Source organism: Orcinus orca, chromosome 12 (assembly GCF_937001465.1).
Source record: "Orcinus orca chromosome 12, mOrcOrc1.1, whole genome shotgun sequence".
In the NCBI taxonomy this organism is placed as follows: Eukaryota; Metazoa; Chordata; class Mammalia; order Artiodactyla; family Delphinidae; genus Orcinus; species Orcinus orca.
The window spans coordinates 11,925,670-11,943,217 of NC_064570.1; the positions used below are offsets into that span (position 1 = coordinate 11,925,670).

Consider the following 17,548-nt stretch of genomic DNA (forward strand, 5'->3'; position numbering starts at 1 on the left):
CAAGTATAAAACCAAACAACCCACATCAAGGATTCTTTCTAATTGTGTAAACACCAAATAGCTTCAGTTTGTCAAAGTCACCTAATACTGTCTTTAAAACCAGCTCAAAATGTTTTAAGTCCCTAGAGAATGGTGACTTTTGAAAGCTTTCCTTTGCCACAGACTGAAGGCAGGAATGGAGTGTGCACTGTTAAATATTCATGCTGATTCACAAAGAGAGCTTGTCCAGATGCTCAGGCAGAGAGAAGGGAGCAGAGGCTTCGGAAAAGGGAATTCGTCCAGGAGACAGAAGCATCAACCTCTGCCCTTATTATGGTGCCTTGGGACTTTAAAAAGACTACTCTTCTAACAGATGGGCCCTGGATGTACACCTGATCACAGAAATGCACCTCCGGCTAAGTGCTAACACTGTACACAGCTCAGTCTAAAGGGGTGATCCTATTGTTAAGTTTGTTCACTATTCTATTCTTTCTCCTGCCACCCGCCCACTGAAAAGAACCCAGAACCTCCTATTAGGTTTTCTTTTCCCTAATTGAAGAGTTCCAAAGTCATCTGCTCACAGATGTACTAGGATGTCTATGTTGATCCCCAAATCCATGCTGTTCCTTTTTTGGGGGATGCCAGTGGGGTGGGAGCTGGGAGCTGGATGAGTGGTGTATCTGCCAATTGCAGGTTTAGTTACAAAAGAATAGAGGGAAAGGGCTCTTTTCTTATTTCCATATCAAATGCAGTAAAAGTGTCAAGCAAGGTCTACGTTTTCTACACAGGCTCACGTGTTGGGTTTCTTTGGAGTTTTTTAATTTCTTAGGACAATACTGTGGAATACATAAAAATATACTCCAACACACAACACACGGGGCGGAATCAAACAAGAAAGATGTGATTGAAAGGCCCAGAGCTGGAACCAGATTGCCCATAGCCTTCTTCAATTTTCTACTTATTTAATAGAAAATATCAAAATATATTATAATGATATTATAATGAATCTAATAGAAAATACGGTATGATCAGAAACTGAAGAAAGCCAAGGCAGAATCCTCAAGAACCATTTTTAATCCGTGTTGTAGAATGCATAATCGAAATGCATTCAACAAATAAAGCGTAGCTGTTAAAATCTAGAAAACGACAGTGATTCGATGAGAGACTGTGAAAGGCCTTAACTATGTATATATCTCTATGTCTAGACATATGGCCATACAAATCGCTTGGCTGATAGGCAAAGGTGAAGCACAAAAGATGCGCTAAGCTACAAAGCAAAATAAATGACTATCAACCAAAATTCGTTTCAATTTTTATTATGAATGTCCCAAGTGGCAGCATACTGTGACAGTGTTAGGTTCTCATTGATTAAATGTCAAGAGACCACAGACTACAGCATTCCAAGCACTTTAATTAGTGACAGAGCCAAAACAAATAAAAGAATGATAAAAATATTCTTTTAAGTGTAAAGAGTGCTCATATTTGAGTTTGGTTTCTTTTCCCTGCAGGTATTGTGAACACTGATAATTTCTGAAACACAAATCCTGGTCTGGATACTTGCAACAAACTCTTCTAATCTCTGCCTGAATAAGAAGGAATAAGAAACGTACTTATAAAGTATGTTGACGATACAATGTGATATGCCCACTTATTGTCCCTTCCTTCCTCTCCCACTAGGCTTCTCATCTGCCACCAGGTACCCGCTGTTTGTACGACCAGGACACGAAGGCTGAAGTCAGATACTTGGAAGACTACACTGAACCTGGATTTTCTCAAAGCTGCATTTCTTTTTTTTTTAATGAAAGGTGAAGGCTTTCAACATTTGAGATTGTCCAGGGAGATGACTAATAATGATGGATTGAAGCCACCAGTCAAGAACTACAGTTTATGCATGTCACGTTCAAGGAAAAAAGCCTCGATTTGCTAAAGCTATGGTTCTAGTAATCTGTAGTTCCAACACAACATGACATTTCCCCCCGAACGGTTTCCTTGCAATCTGTCCTTTTCATCACTGGTACAGGATGATGCTACAGCTGGAGTTTGTTGCCATTTATATTCCAAAAAAAATTCTGGTCTTGTGGAAGTGTGTATCTCTTACAGATGCAATACTGTTCGTCTGAGTAGATCCTCAAAAAGAACAATTATGGACTAGAAACTCATAGAGTTTGTGTTTAAAATTTATAAAATTAAACCTGCTCCAACAGGTAATACAGGGAGGCATGCTTGCAACCTCTGGATTCAATCAGAAACAATGTCTGAGAGCACAGAGCCTTCAATAGGTAACGGCGGGTTCCTTTTAACGCTTCCTTAAACAAGATCCGATGTGATGCACATTGGAACTTTGAAGCACGTCTCATCTATGTCTACAAGGCCTGGGACACAGGAAGCTGCCAGAACTTCATTCATCATCTTGCCTGTTGACAAAAGGAACAATAACTGGTCATCACTGGTCAATGGAATAACTTTTCCTAGTTTTTTTTTCCAAGATAATTCCTAAAGAAGAGACGGTGTGAATACAACAGCAAATGTTTCAATGTTTGATGAATTTCTGTGCTCTAAAATGCCATGTCTGGGCTTCCCTGGTGGCGCAGCGGTTGAGAGTCCGCCTGCCGATGCAGGGGACGCGGGTTCGTGCCCCAGTCTGGGAAGATCCCACATGCCGCGGAGCAGCTGGGCCCGTGAGCCATGGCCGCTGGGCCTGCGTGTCCGGAGTCTGTGCTCCGCAACGGGAGAGGCCACAGCAGTGAGAGGCCCGCGTACTGCAAAAAAAAAAAAAAAAAAAAAAAAAAAAAAAGTGCCATGTCTTCCTCCAGTGGAACAGGAAGAACCGGAGTGTTCATCGCTCTCCTCGTGGGGGAATGGGTCAGGAGAGACCCCTGTCTTGGAGGTCAGCATGCCTAGGCTCCAGGCGAGATTCTGCCAGTAACTCACACGTCACCTAACCTTGCTGGGCCTTGGTTCCTCCACATATACACTGAGGACTTCAGTGGATGAGGTCTAAAAAGAAAGCTACCGACTAACTTTTAATGGGTCCATGTAGCCTTCGTAGCTCCTTAGAGAACGCAACCAGGTAGAACCGTTTCTGACTGTGGCAATGGTTAGGCTTACAAAATCCCTGCGCCTGGGGTGCCTTCCATCCTAGTTTAGATTGGTGATGAGAACCAGCTGAACTACCAGAGAAGTTGCAACATATCTATTAGCATCTGAAGTCAATAAAAATCTTCTTAAATGATGATGTGATTAAGCTCTATGGGTGTAAAATTCTGAAAATACACATTTCCACATCTTTCGGTGTCTTAAGATCTAAGAATTGTCTCTTTATTTGGGGTAGCTACTGGTTTCCTTAAATTAAGAAATAATTATGTAAAAGTTGAAAGATCCATTAGTAAGTATAACAGCATGGATGCAATCTGTAAGAGCACAGTACCCAGCCCCAAGATCCAACTAGCTGGACTAGTTTAAGTAATTACTTCAAATAACTTTACAAAGACACACAAACTGGTAAGCAGAGACGGAACCTAGACACAGGAAGTGTGACCCTGAAACTGAGGCGTTTAACCACTATGCAAACTACCTCACCATGCCTTGTTAAAATGATCAAGAATTGGGACTGTAAAGTTCACGGCTGTCACAGGTACAACCAGGAATTTGGTTCAATATTTGGAAATTTCGGGCCATTAGTTCCCATTAGTCACAAAATGATAAGCTTCAACAACTGAAAAACTTTAGCGATTCTGATTTGATCTTTATGTTTCGGAGGCTGGTAAAACTTTGATGATGCTGAAACAACCGTTTATTCTTTATATCATATCATACTATGTTGTGCCATTATTATATTATATATGTATACAAATATATTAAGGCAACATGGCTGTCATGTGTGGCAAAAAAAAGCTTATTTTTTTTTCATCTTTCTACTGTGGCTTTGGCATAAGGGGAGACACAACTTTGTGAAATGTGTGAATAATTCACACTAAACGAAACTGGCACCAAGATATCATCTATTACTTGGATGATTCTAAGTGCTTTGCTAATGAGTTTATCCTTCAAATGCTGACACAAAAGCTACTCAAGAAAGAAAACGACAATGAAAATAAGCTACAATGCTAACGGGACAGAGCCATTTTCTTAAATCTGGATAAGATTTGCTGTAACACAGTAGGGTTGCTGTCCAGAGTAAACCAGCATTCATGGGATAAAAGGCACAGAGACCACAACGGGGGACAACAGGGAAAAGACACAAGTTTACTCAAATCGTGTGGTGGGGGTCCATGAGAATGATCTAGTAACACATGCACGTTTATCAACACAGACTAAATTTCTGGGTTTCTTCGTTGCCAAGTAAGAGAAATAAAGATTGCTGTCTTGACAAATGAACTCGAAATAAACAAACAGTAAGTAAAATTTATTATGGAATTCTGGCAAGTATTTTTACGGCCGTGGCTTTCTAGGCTGTGATAGCGTATATCCTAAGTGCCTGACGGAATCACTACAGGAGCACGTACGGTAAACCGCTCCGCCACTGGAGAAGGGGGACGTTAAGACGAAAACATCAAGTTCTCGTGCAAGTAACAGTACAGAGGGCTGGAGATGACAGTCACACAGCTCACGTTTGGACAGCGCTTTAGTTTTCAAAGCCCCTTCACACGTATGAACTCTCTAGCATGAACTTACAATGGGGACCCTGCTGCCATGAGAGGCGGCTAAGGTTTGAGGGTTAGGGGACCTACCTGGCGTTACATGGGTATGCGGGTCACCGAGTCACTGGGCAGGAGAAAGACCAGCCCCTTCTCCGCTATGTACCACCCCTGGCTGGTAACACTGAATATCGATGAATTCACTACTTACTATAATGCATCTCTTCTGCATTGTTTTGTTCTTACTCTTACCCCTCATAGATTGAATGTCTTATAAAGAACACCCTGCAAACTAGACCTAACCTCCTCCACAAAGAAGCTGGGTTGGGGGAAACGCCTTGCCCCGTGTTACAAGGCACCCAGCAAAGAGCAGAGCCAGGACTCAAAGCCGCGGCAGCTGCGGTTCCCCAGCTGCAGCTCATTGCGGTACGCGCTGGGCCACAGGGCAGAAGCGTCTACGCGTGCTGTGGAGTCCCATCTTTACATGGCGAATCCAAAACGAGCTTCTGCGTCTACAGCCTGGTCACAAAGACAGACACCGCCGCTCCCCCCCCCCCCCCCCCCGAGACTTGCCACCGAGTGGCGCTGTGGGCAGGACGGCTTGCTCCAAACTCCTTAAATAGAGAGGTTTTGTGAAGAGCATTCCCGCTTCTTCAGGGATCACTGTTAGCAGTGATCAGCGCGCTGCACGGCTGCCCACAATATGGGCTATAATTTCATAGTACATGAAGAGTAGGCGGCCAAACACGGCATTTGTCAACGAGAACATGGTACGAAAAAAGTTTTTTTAAGTAAACTGAGAGGTAGCAGTGCCCGGAGGTAGAAGTAACACCTGAATGAAGTATTTGCTGCAACTCTCCTTAATTCTGAAATGCAGTTATTCTTTTATAAAATGGGCACAATGAAGGCGAATTGACTTGGGGGGGCCCCGCATCCAACTGTAACTCACTGGGGGGGGTCGCACTGGTTCCAGGTCACTGACATACACGTCTCACTTAACCTACGCAAACAGCCCTGCCAAGTAGACAGATTCATTAACTCCACGTTGCACATGAGAAAATGAGGTTCAAAGCGGTTAAATAACCTGGGAAAGACGACACAGCTAGAAGGTGGCTGAGACTGGCTTTCTGGTTAAGTGTGCCTCACACCCAAATTATCTGCCTTTCCTCGCACATCCCTGGGCTACACACACAAGAATGGTCACCCCGTACCAGGCCCCGTGGGCCCCACGGCTGCCGAGGGGCCGGCAGGGGACAGCACCGCAGGGGAGGTCCAGCTGCTTCCAAAGCAGCCACACCCTTCTTACCCGTGGAAACCTGGCTCCAGAACCAGTGGCCAGGCTTCCATGAACGCAGGGCCGCAGAAGGAGGAGGGAATAAGGACAGGCAGGAATGACCACAGGTGAACCAACAGCAGGGAGAAACAGGTATTAGGTTAATGTCAGTCACAGCGTAGAGACTTCTGTGGTCTCTTTCCCGTTCTTCCTCCTTAAGTAAATGTGATCTGATTTCCAAATAACCTATTAGCAGACTGAAAATTACCTACAGCCTAAAGAATCACTCCTAAATTACAGTTGAGAAAGAGACAAAGTCTACAGAGAGGCTCTGACCCCTTGATAATTGATCTTCATTTCTTGCCCCAGTAAAAGTCTCACCAGAGTAGCCAGTGATCGTCCATGCTGACCGACTGGAATTCACCATCCTGTCTCCTGTCCTCCACAAAAGGAGGAGGCGTGTGATTGCGAAGCCACGGGAAAGGAAACCTACCCTGGGTATGGTCTGTCCCGGCACTGATGCTATTGGATTAACCACCAGGTCCTTTCAAAAGACTTTCAGATCCAAGCCTCAGCCAGCCTGTCTTGCCACGCTGAAGGGAAGGTGCCAGAGTTATTCCTGGATGCCAGACCCCCATCTGCCTCGTCCAGCTGACCCACTCGGTCAGCCCATATGGGAGTAGTATGGCTGGCACAGATCTAAAAGTAGCAGCGTGTGCAGACGCGTTCTAACATAATTTGCTAAATGTTTTATTGTTCTACAAAAACCTACTTAAAATGTGTGCAGCCATGTCCCATTAGATTAGAACAGTATGAAGTCAGGTCTTCCCAAGAATCAGGTGTAAGAGTAATTAAAATAAAAGAAAGGGAACGATTTCCTATTACGGAAGTTCCTTTCTACGATGGGGGACACCCAGGGCTCCTCTATTAAACGGAGATCACGTTTTGTTTCCTGCGTCACGCCTACACGTGTACGGTGCATACCCTTTTTTGGATTCCCCAAAGAAGCTACGTAATTCCAACATAATAGAAAGCAGGGTCATATACATTAGCGCTAAAACAGACCTTGGGGATTGCAGGGCACAAAATTCTCCTCTTAAACATTAGAAATCTGAAGCTCAGAGGTTTCAGGCTTGCCCACGGGTGCACAAAGACTGGGAACCTAGCTAATGCTCAAATTTCTTGTCCTACCATGCACCGTATGCCCTACAGTGTCCTTTATTCATTTAATTCAAATCTCTCAGATACTAAATCCTGGAAAACTATGCCGCTAGGCATGAATGATCCAAATATAATATAGACTTTTGAACGATCCAAATATAAGAGATTTCTGGTCCATGATGGACTGAGCTGTCGCCAGAGGTGCTGAGATCCAACCTCATGGGCGCTGGTGGGCGGGAGGCACAGGGTCTCAGGGTCCGGCAGAGCCCTCCAGCGAGCTCATTTAGGGCAAGGCATTCTGGGTAAAAGTGTGCCCTTTGGAACCGGACCCATCGGTGGCCTTGCGGCTCTGAAGTTGCTCTTTACTGGATATGCAATCCCTGGCCAAGTTCCTTAGCTACTGTGAGTTTCCTCAACTGTAAAATGGAGATTACTACCCACCACCAAGGCTACCCGTGGAGAGTATGGGAGGGGCTGCGTGGGAAGTGGCCATCACAGAGGAGGCAGGAGGTCTGGAGGCTCCCCTTTGCCAGCCGTGTTCTCAGGGGCCCTGGCGACGCAAGGGGAGAGCAGAGATGCTGGCTGATACTTAGGCTTTAGGAGCGAGGCTGACGTTTGCCATTCCCTCTGCGTGGAACGCTCCCTTCTCTACCTGACGGTGCTCAGTCAGCCACTGAAAACGCTCTACTTGATGGCGGCCTCCTTGCAAGGCCTCCTGCATTAGTTGAGGCCCCGTCCCCAGGCCCCCCTTGGTCCACACCCCCGGGAGGGCCTTCTTTTCATCCTCATCTTCTCCCTCCTTTCCTGGAATATGAGCGCCTCCATGACGGATAGAAAAAGCGAATGAAATATGCCCACAACCCCTCGCCTCGCTCATGGAGGCGTCAGTGACTCTATGGACCACACGCTCCACGCCACCCTGGCCGTTACAGGGTCAGGACCCTTCCTTTCTCCACTCTGCTCCCAAAAGCCCAACGAGCCTCCCCCTTCTTGTTCCACCTGCCAACACTTCTCTCTCTGTCTCTCTCTGGGCCACTCCTATTCGGATTAGAGAATCGCCACGAGCAACAAGGAATCGGTGCTTTATATTTTTTAAAGTCAAAGCTTATGCCCTTGTTGAGGTACAAGAAAAACAAAACCAGTGTCTGTTAACAACTCACATGTGGCCTGACAAGTCTGGACGCTGACACCCTGACACCCTGAACTTTGGGGCAGGCGGGTAGGAGAGGTGACAAGTAGCAGAAAGAGAAAGAGGAAAAGAACGGGTTATCAAAGGGGCCGTTCTGGGACCTTAAAGCGGGCTGCGGCTGTGAGGGCCGGAAGACCAGCCTGCGCTCCAGGAGAGCGAGGCCAAGGCCTGTCTTTGCCGCTTGGCACGGGGCTTCTCAACGGACATTCAACGCTGAATGAAGGTCTGCATGAACGGAAGAGGAGTAACCCCACACAGCCATCCTGGAAGAATAAAGTCTACCCAGCTAAACCCTCAATCCTCCCAGACAACTTGTATAAAAGCCTATGACATTCATTCTGCGGGCAGTGGAATCACCTCGACTCTAGGAGGTCCTTAGGCTGGGGGCTGAGGCTAAGAGCTCATGAATTTTACATGAGAGCTTGCTCGAGACAGCTCTCCTTCTGGCTTAAAGGTTAAAAGGTTTGACTTTGGGTTTCCAAGAACAGATACTGGAAGATTAATGAGTGGCAGGTCACATGACGCACTGCCCTCAGTTTTAAAATTGTTATGTTCAAGCTGTCCATAGTAGGATGCGTTCTTCCCCTCCCCCCATCTGGAGCACAAACTATTAACATGTAGGTATCCAGTAAAACGGAACCCATCAGATAAAAATTTTTAGTAATTTAAAAAGTTAATTTTAAAAGACTTTCAGTATTTTTTACTGGCACACCACCTTTATGCATAAAGTATGCTCTAGAAACAAAGGACCTTAATTACATCTTATTTTTAGAGTACTGGAAGAACTTGCTGTTTAAAGAAATCCTCCTGTTCCTCTCTTTTGTACGGTAAAGGAACTTTTGAAAAGTGAACAATCATCCCCTTTTTCAATTTTCAATTTTCATATACCCAGTTTGCTTAAAGCAAATTCAATCTGGTGTCCTCAGCTGTCTTCGCAATTGGACAGACTGGATGGCCACCCAGTTGAGCAGATGCTTTTCTTTTCTTTTTTTTTTTTCAATTTGCAAACTGGATTAGTGGCAGAGAATTGATGGGACTTAGTCAAGGAGATGACGAGGCACTCACTTTTCTTAGATGCCAGAACATACGACCCCCAGGAAAGATGACCATGGGAATTCTCAGGACAGGGACACCCACGCCCAGCTCCGAGGGACAGCAAGCCCTGGGCGGAGCAAGGCCCTGGGGCTGCAGGGGCCAGGCAGCCAGGAAGAACACACCCGGGCCCACACCTGGCCTTCGGCACACGCTGCCCCTCTGAGCGGGCTCAGCAGTGCCTCCACGCTTACTTGGTATGCATACACTGTATCTCCTTACCCAGAAAAAGCATTTCAAATCGGGAATTGGCTGTTTCAAAGAATCACCAGGAAGGTAGGTGAACGAAATGAAAGAAAGAAAAAAAAAAAAAGACAGACTATTACTCCTCAAGGGCATTTGACGGGGCATAGCTGGAAAATGCTTTCATGCCTGTTTGGAGAAGTTGTCTGAGTTATGTCCCTCTGTCTCCATTTTAGTCTCTCTCTCATGAGCTCTTAAAATGACTAAGACAGGAAGTGCGACTCCACATCCATCAGGGAGGCAGGCTCAGCAAACGCAACAACTGGGGTCATATTTACACTAAAAACCACAGAGCAGAGAGGACACGCTAAGACTCCTGCCAGCTATTCCATACCTCATCGACATCAGCTTGTGCTTGAGGTCCCCTCAGCGCCTCAAGCAGTAACTCTGGTATGAGGGAGAAACACTATACTTGAATTGCATTTTTTTTTTTTAAACAGAATAGCAGCTTTTAGGAAGGCACAATGTCTTCTTTTAACAAGCTCACAGAGATTTCCAAACATGATCCTAGTTAATGAACCACTAATAGACATTCTTCTACAAACACAACACAGTCTCAGGAACATCTGTCTTGGCTTGGGCAGATCTGAAGGCACTGAATAGAAAGGGAGGTGAGTTTTTGTAATGGGTGGCTTTCCACAGTCATGCTCCTCGGAAGTCCAGGATGTGGGATAAGAAAGTCCCTTCCTGTGCAGTGTTTGAGAGCTGACGTGCACCGCATCTGCACCCCACACGCGCTCAGGAGGGGGTGTGACATAGACCCTCCCAGGACCCGTCTCGTAATCCCTGGCCCACGGCACCCCCATTCATCCAGCTGTCCAGCGTCCTAGGCCTTTACACAGCAGACCTTAGACATTTGTGAGGGCACCTCTCAGCTATCCGCAAGCCCCCAAAGTACAAACCCCATTATAGTCTGTAATTTCCCCCTAAAGCAGGTATGCAGCGATGAGTAGAAAAAGGCCGAGTGGAGACACAGATGACCGCAGTGCCCAGGGTCCACTCACCACTTGAGACACACTGCCCCGCATGCGTCCTGCAGTCAAGGCTGTTCACATCTGTGCCTTAGTAAAACTACAGATTATTACACGCTCTGAGTCGGCTTGGAACAGCTAAAAGCAGACACGTTAGAGCCACAAATGCCAAGGAACCCCAGTATTAGCTCATAACCCGCCTCCTGTTTCTCAAGCTGTGCGAGTCCATCGTGTGAGACATGGGAGTGCCGAGTAGAAGCCGGCTTTTCCCCATCCCTGAGGGGACCCTGCAGGCCCCTGCCCCACAGACAGAGTCTGAAAAGCCACAGACCTAACGTTTACAACTTTGGTTTGGAAAGCTTTGTTCTGAAACGATTTTAGGCACTACCCATGAATCAGGTCAAATTAGGGGCGCTCCAAATACCACCTGCCCCGATCCACACGAGAACGCCTGAGGACTCCCTAGGAGGGATCTCTCTTCCTGTCAACTCAGGGGCCATCGTCTTGACTGACATCTTCTAAGGCCCTGCGAGATTTCTTTAGGCCTTTTAGGAGCCAGATCCTTGTCGAAGTCAAGCATCACATTTCGGAAAATTGAAATGTTTCCCTGGGAATGAATCCCTCCCTACAATTACAATGGGTATTGAAGGAAAGCTCGATCCACTTTACAAATAATAATTCAAGACGAAATAACCTTTTCCATTTAGTTAGTCGTTATACAAACATCAGAAATACAAGCTGATCCTAAATAATCTCTTTTTCTTTAAGTCTCTCCCTCCTTTCCCCCAATCACATATACACTGAAAAACAGGCCACAGAAAACTTCCAAGTTGTAGGTACTTTTATCATTTGTATACAATTGGTAAGGAAACTATTAAAGTAAATGAACTCCCTGAGGCCCCCAAAGAACGGCCCTTACCCAGCACCGTTTACAATGACGGGTACAAAGCAGGGTAAATCTGATCGAAAGTTAGGACAGAGCTAGGTGTTCTTGGCATAAGTGGCTTGGCTGGGAGACAGGAGAACTAAAAACAAACTTCTAACAGGCCCCAGGACAGCCTGAGCAGAGCCCCGACTATCAACTATTTACAGGAAAGTATTACACAACAAGAAAATGATGTCCATTTTGAGACAGCCAATTTTACGAGTTTGCAACTCAGTTGTCTCTTTACATCTTCCAAAGAAACTGCTACTTACTTTTCAAGCCACCTGCCACTAAACACATCCAAAAGCCTGTGTCCTCCCTGGCAATTTCTGGGAAAATACTCCGGCCTCTTTGGACAACCTCGCGCTGAACTAGTTATCCTTTTCCTTCAATGACTGCTTGAACTCAGCGAACCTTTGTAAACCCTGGCAAGGGAGCCCAAACGGGCTTGTCAACCCGTCTCATTGCAGCGGGGAGAAGGGGAAATGAGGGTCTGTGTCACCTGTGCTAGGTGCCAGGTGTGAGGCGGGCCTGGACCTTGGTCCTTCTCCCCTCCTTCAAGCAGCTGTCGCGACCCTAACGGGCAGCTGAGGCTGTCACCTCCTCAGCTTGTGCTGCTACTGCAAGGCAGAGCCCCCACCTGAAACCAAAGTCCATCCTCTTCCCCGGGATGTTGCCTCCACAGAGGACTGCATTTCAACCCAACAGGGGGCTCCAGCTGTGCGGTGATTGATGCTTTAGGTGCAGGTCAAATGCCAGGAAACTTCTGCCTGTAAGCTGAACCCAGCCCGACAAAGTGCTTCTCTGCATCGATGACCCACAGCTGAGTGTGCGATGCCAGCGAAGCGCATGTGAGCAAATCATCTTGAGGCGATCTATTCGCCAAAAATTTTGTTAAAATTTCTGGCTTTCTTTCTCTCTGGAATTATGACAAACTATAATTTTTTTTTTTTTTAACTTTCTATAGCTCACTATTTGGAACATCTCCCAGGATGCTTAATAGAGTGTCACTCTAGAGAAGTGGTCCAAGGTTTACATAGTAGTAGCTGGACTTACACTAACACATCGGAACAGGGCACAGAGTCATGACACTGGGGAGAAGGCAGCCCATGACTAGTGGTTTTAATAACAGAAAACTAGAAGGTCCCAGGCAACAGGAAGATGGGCATTCACATGCCAATCTTTTGTTTGCATTATACTCAAAATAACCATGCTTCAGGGATCTCAAAAGTGCTAACCACAGATAGATAGATACTTGACTGCAACCAAAAGACCCAAATAAATATGTCTATTCACTTATTTCTTATTTAAGAAAAAGAAATGAAACTCAAGTTATAATTTGGTAGTTTTTGGTAGTGTATTAGGGTTTGTCTTTAAAAAATTTTCTACCAATACTCAATTACATTTCAAAGTCATAATTTAAAAATTATCTCGGTGGGTACTATGGTATATTATTTATTTTTGGTTTATTCCAACTGCGCCTCAGGCCTCTGATATGATGTTTCTTAAACTGCCTAAGCAATTTTTACAGTTAAGTAACAAGTAAACATTTGGTGGTGACTAGAAACTGAAAAAGATATTCTCATTTCTCATTTATGTGATCCTCTGTGTTGTCAAAAAGCGTTTCATTCATCTATTTCAATGGTCCTGCCAGTGGAGTTAGATGGATTCCCATTTTGTCTTGTTACATGTAAAAATGAAACTGTCAACTCACTATCAACGACACCCATCCTGGCAGTTAGGTGAGGTTTTACTGAGCCATCCCTAGCTCCTCAGAAAGGTCCTCTTTGAGTCCAAGGTATTTTTTTCTCTTTCAAAGAAGTAAAATAAAGTCCACAATCCTCCTTTTTTAACACTAAATCTAGCCCACCCATCCTCAACCTCAAAGTAAATCTGCACTCAGCTAAGAGAGGCGTCTCAAGTCATTTCTTAGGTTTAGTTACAGTAATGAAGTTCAGATCTGCAAATGACCTGTTTTAAATAATCAGTCAGAAAGGATTCAAGGTTATCCCTCTAACAGTCCTTATCACTCACATTCAATATGTTTTGTTGAGTGGGAGAAAAAGAGCAGAGGTTGGTGGGGGTAGGTTGCATACATAAGCATCACTCTTCATACGTATTTCACTCAAAGGAAGGTTCTGAATGAACCATGGCTCCATCAGTGGTGCTATACACTGGGGCAAGGCTGACTTAGAGCTGATTTCTTTTAGGAAAACTGTAAAGAACACGTAAACATCCTAACTTATGGCAAATCAATATATATCAGGGACCTAGGGGGTAGGGTTGTCAAACTTAGCAGATGAAAATACCCAAGAAGTAATTTTTAGTATGAGTACGTCCCAAATACCGCGTGGGACATACTCATACTAAAATTTCTTGTGTACCTGAAGTTCAGTTTAACTGGGCATCCTGTACCTTACCTAGCACCCTACCAGGGAGTGGAGTGGGTGGGTGCCTCAGAGACACTGAGCTGGCATAAGAGCTCTGAGCCTGTTCATGTCCACAGCAAGGTGGGCAGTCTAGAACTGAAGATGTCTGTCGGGCTGTGAGAATACTCCCGTTACAAGTTCTCTCCTTTGTCTCCCTCGGATAATTACTACGAGCTTCCCAACATGCTGTTCTAGGAGTGGGAGACAAGGTGTTGAATAAAGCACCATCTCTGTCTTCAGGCTGCCTGCATGCCCGGAGACAGAGAATTAAACAGACAAGTGAACGGAAGTGTGCTGTTAAAGAAAACCGGTGGGAAAAAAGAGAGTCACAGGGACTGGGGGGGGTTGGGCACTGTTTCCTACTGCGTGCTCTTTAGGCTTTCTCTAAAGTAGGACAGAGACAATGTGAGAGACAGAGGGTGAGCAGTGTGGAAAAATGAGAGGGTGTGTGGCGGGCAGAGAAGGGGAGGAAGACAGAGGAGTGGTCACCTGACATTCCCAGAGCAAAGCACTCTGCAGGGCTTAGTGTAGAAAAGCAAGAGCCTTCAGGCCAATCCTACAGCACCTGAAACCAGCATCCTAAGTGATGGAGAAAGCGTCTGCATTTAAGAACACCCGACCATCTACTAGGGGGGAAGTCGACAGCTAACACTGTTTACAAACTGCAATAAGAAGGTACATCCGTGACCAGGAAAACAACTCCCTCATTTCCTAAGGGCATGTTGTCCATTTGGGGTCAGGAGGAATGTGTGACCAGGAAGCAAGTGTGGATGCTAAGGGGACCATCACTCCCCAGCAGAGCAACTGGTGGATCGTTGTCTCCACCTGGGAACATGTTGGAAACAACGTTCCCATGGCTTCTGAATCCCTTCCCCTGTTCAAAAGGACAAGGACAAACATCTGATCTTAGGTCACTGCAGCACCGACCAGAACCAGGAACCTAGCCATCATTTATCAGTTACAGTTAATGACACTGGGCTTTTGGCTTGCACCCAAAGTTCTAAGGAAGGACTTTCCTTTTACATTTATAATAAATAAACTAATTTTTTTAAAAATTCAAAATATATTAAAATGTCTCTCCTTAACAACTTGCCTATATGATTTTTTTTTTCAAGAGTTAAGGAGACACCACAGCTCTCTTTAACCTGTAAGAATTGCTCCGCTCTTTGGCACAGAGAAGCGTAGATGTGCAGATTAGGACCTGCAGTTTCATTGCGTCTCCCTCTACCTTTCAGTCAAATTCCTCCCTGAAGGATAATAATGGGTCTCATGAAATGAACCAGGTTGAAATTGATGCCCTTTTCAAACAAGATTACCCCAACTTTTCAGTTTTGAGTCATACAACTCACAAGAAGGAGACCATCTCAAAGAGCACATATTTCACAGAAACAATGCGGAACTGGCACGTGAGGCACTGGGTAACCACAGCTACAGGAAAGTAGAAAAGAACTAGAAGCACAGAATCTCAAGCCCATAGGGGTTTACATGTCATCAGACGGATGCCTACTTGGATCTCTGAGTTGTCTGACTTCCCTGAAAGTGGCCTGTGTCCAGCAGCCTCTCCAGTGGCTGGGCCTGTCTCCTGAGGTTTCCACTTCTACTTGGACATCTCCAAGGGTAGGAAGCCCAGATCTGTGCCCTCTGGTGTTACAAGGGATACTCAATCTTTCAACTGTGCTTCACTTAAGCCAGTGGCCAGAAAACCGCTCAAATGTTCTCCAAGATGATCACATTAGCCCTCACTCAAAATGTGTCCCTCAATGTATGGAAACTGGAACTGAATTGAAAACTTCAGATGTGATGAGATTTGTCTGGGACAGGATGACACTGCCCAGGGTGATCATGCGTCTCAGCCTGAACAGCATTCTTCTGCTGCAGAGGCCGGAGCTTCCCTCCACCACTGCTGGTCCAGCAGGTCTATGCAGATGCTCCCACTTTGAGCTGACTGGCAGATGTGCCCAGAAGTGGAGTCTAACTCCCAAAGACCCTCTGTTTACTTTCCCCACCCTCTTCAACTTCTACATGGGAGCAAACATGACTAACGTAAATGGGCACAGAGTGGACCTGAGCCCCAGTGCGCTAGTAACCTCATTAACTAACTAATGCGAATACTTGGGGAGTTTTCCTAAGTATAGTCTAACAACATATATTGATTGTATGTGCATTATACTAACCTTAAGTGCACAAACTGGAAACATGGACTTAAAGGAATCTGGAAATTTCTTAGGCACGCTAAGAAACCTATCCAAGGTTACACAGTTACTGACAGAGTCAAGCACTACAACCTAAATTCTGATTTGTAAAAACTGAATTTAATCTAAGTTATTTTTAGATAAACTCTTGAGTTAATTTAAATAGCTTAATTCTAGTGAGGCAAGGCTGTTTGGAAATCAGATGTTTACAGTATATGGTATAAAAAGGAACACTTTTTCTCAGTTGAACAGTTATGGAGATTTATATGCATATTTCAGAGTTTAAGAAAGTTATATAGATCAATGGTTTGGCAGCTGGCTGAAATAATTCCATATTTTAAAAATCTGTAGGGTGCATCTGTTAGCAGTTTTGCGTTTCTACCGCAGACTAACAATTTGGTGATAGCAAGCTGTCTTCCAATTAATGTTCCAGAAAACATTTTATTTCAAGATTTTTGGAACCAGAGCCAAGATTTTCTGGGACGTGGTTATATGAAGCATCATTGTAGTTTTTGCCTTTTATAAATCTTTCACATCTAAGCTTAATAGGCAGAATGTCTTGAAAAATGTTTTGTTTGCCTTTCTAAAAAAGCTTAACCGACATTCTTTAATAGGTGACCTGCCTTTAATCTTTCCCAACCTATTGGATTAAGTCATAAAAACACTTAAAACCACATCTCATTATATTTACATCACTCCCTTTCTCAGCATTATGCAATTTCCCTTGTGTTCTGCCCTTAGCAAACTTGGAATCAGACTTTACAAACATTCACCCTCCCACAGAGGTTCGTTTGGTTCTCTTAGGCTGGCTTCCCTGCCCCCCAGCCACCCATCTGTCTGTAAGATCACAGCCGCTACCACCTTCAGAACTCACGAGACGAACTGTCCTTTCAGGTAAATCCCTCTTAGCCACCAGACCTGGGTCCCATGGAGTCACATGCTACACACCGCGTACATATTTGGTTTCTATCCTTTCCTGCCTTCTGCTGCTACTATACTCAGAGCTTCTAAAGAGACGACAGTGCCAAAAGTAAACAAAGCCTAAAGCCAAACTAATGACCAACATGTACTCATTCTTTATAGTTAACAACATTTCCTTTTTCTATACTATCTCGAACAATGACATAGAACATCTGAAAATCTATACTAATCCATTTTTTTTCATTTGAAAACTGAAAATATGGGAGAAGAAGCCTCGCACTCTGGCACTGACATGCTACCTTGTCCCATAGCTTTCAGTTTAGAAGCCATTAGCTCTACGAGACGGTGAGTTTTGCGGATATGGCGCTAATGTCTCATTCAACCTCGTATCAACTATAAAGCCAGTACAGTGTCATGCACCAGGTCCCAATAATTATTTGGGGGAATGCCTAGAAGGCTGGGCAGGACGTTCTTTGCTTTCCTTGGATGGGAAAGAGAGAACAAAGAAGCAGATAAAGAGAGTATGTGTATACATG

General features: G+C 45.0%; 1 protein-coding gene across 9 annotated transcripts in view; it reads right to left on the reverse strand.

The window, feature by feature from the left end:
- The window catches only part of SCAF8 (SR-related CTD associated factor 8), a 197,746-nt gene that overhangs the window by 59,910 nt on the left and 120,288 nt on the right, over positions 1-17,548 (reverse strand). The window contains exon 21 of one of the 9 annotated variants that reach the window (XM_033404415.2): positions 1,371-2,393. The exons of the other annotated variants lie outside the window; for them this stretch is intronic. The gene's annotated coding sequence lies outside the window, so the exon portion shown is untranslated. Of the gene's footprint in view, positions 1-1,370; positions 2,394-17,548 lie in introns of those variants that run through there. 9 annotated transcript variants of the gene reach the window in all.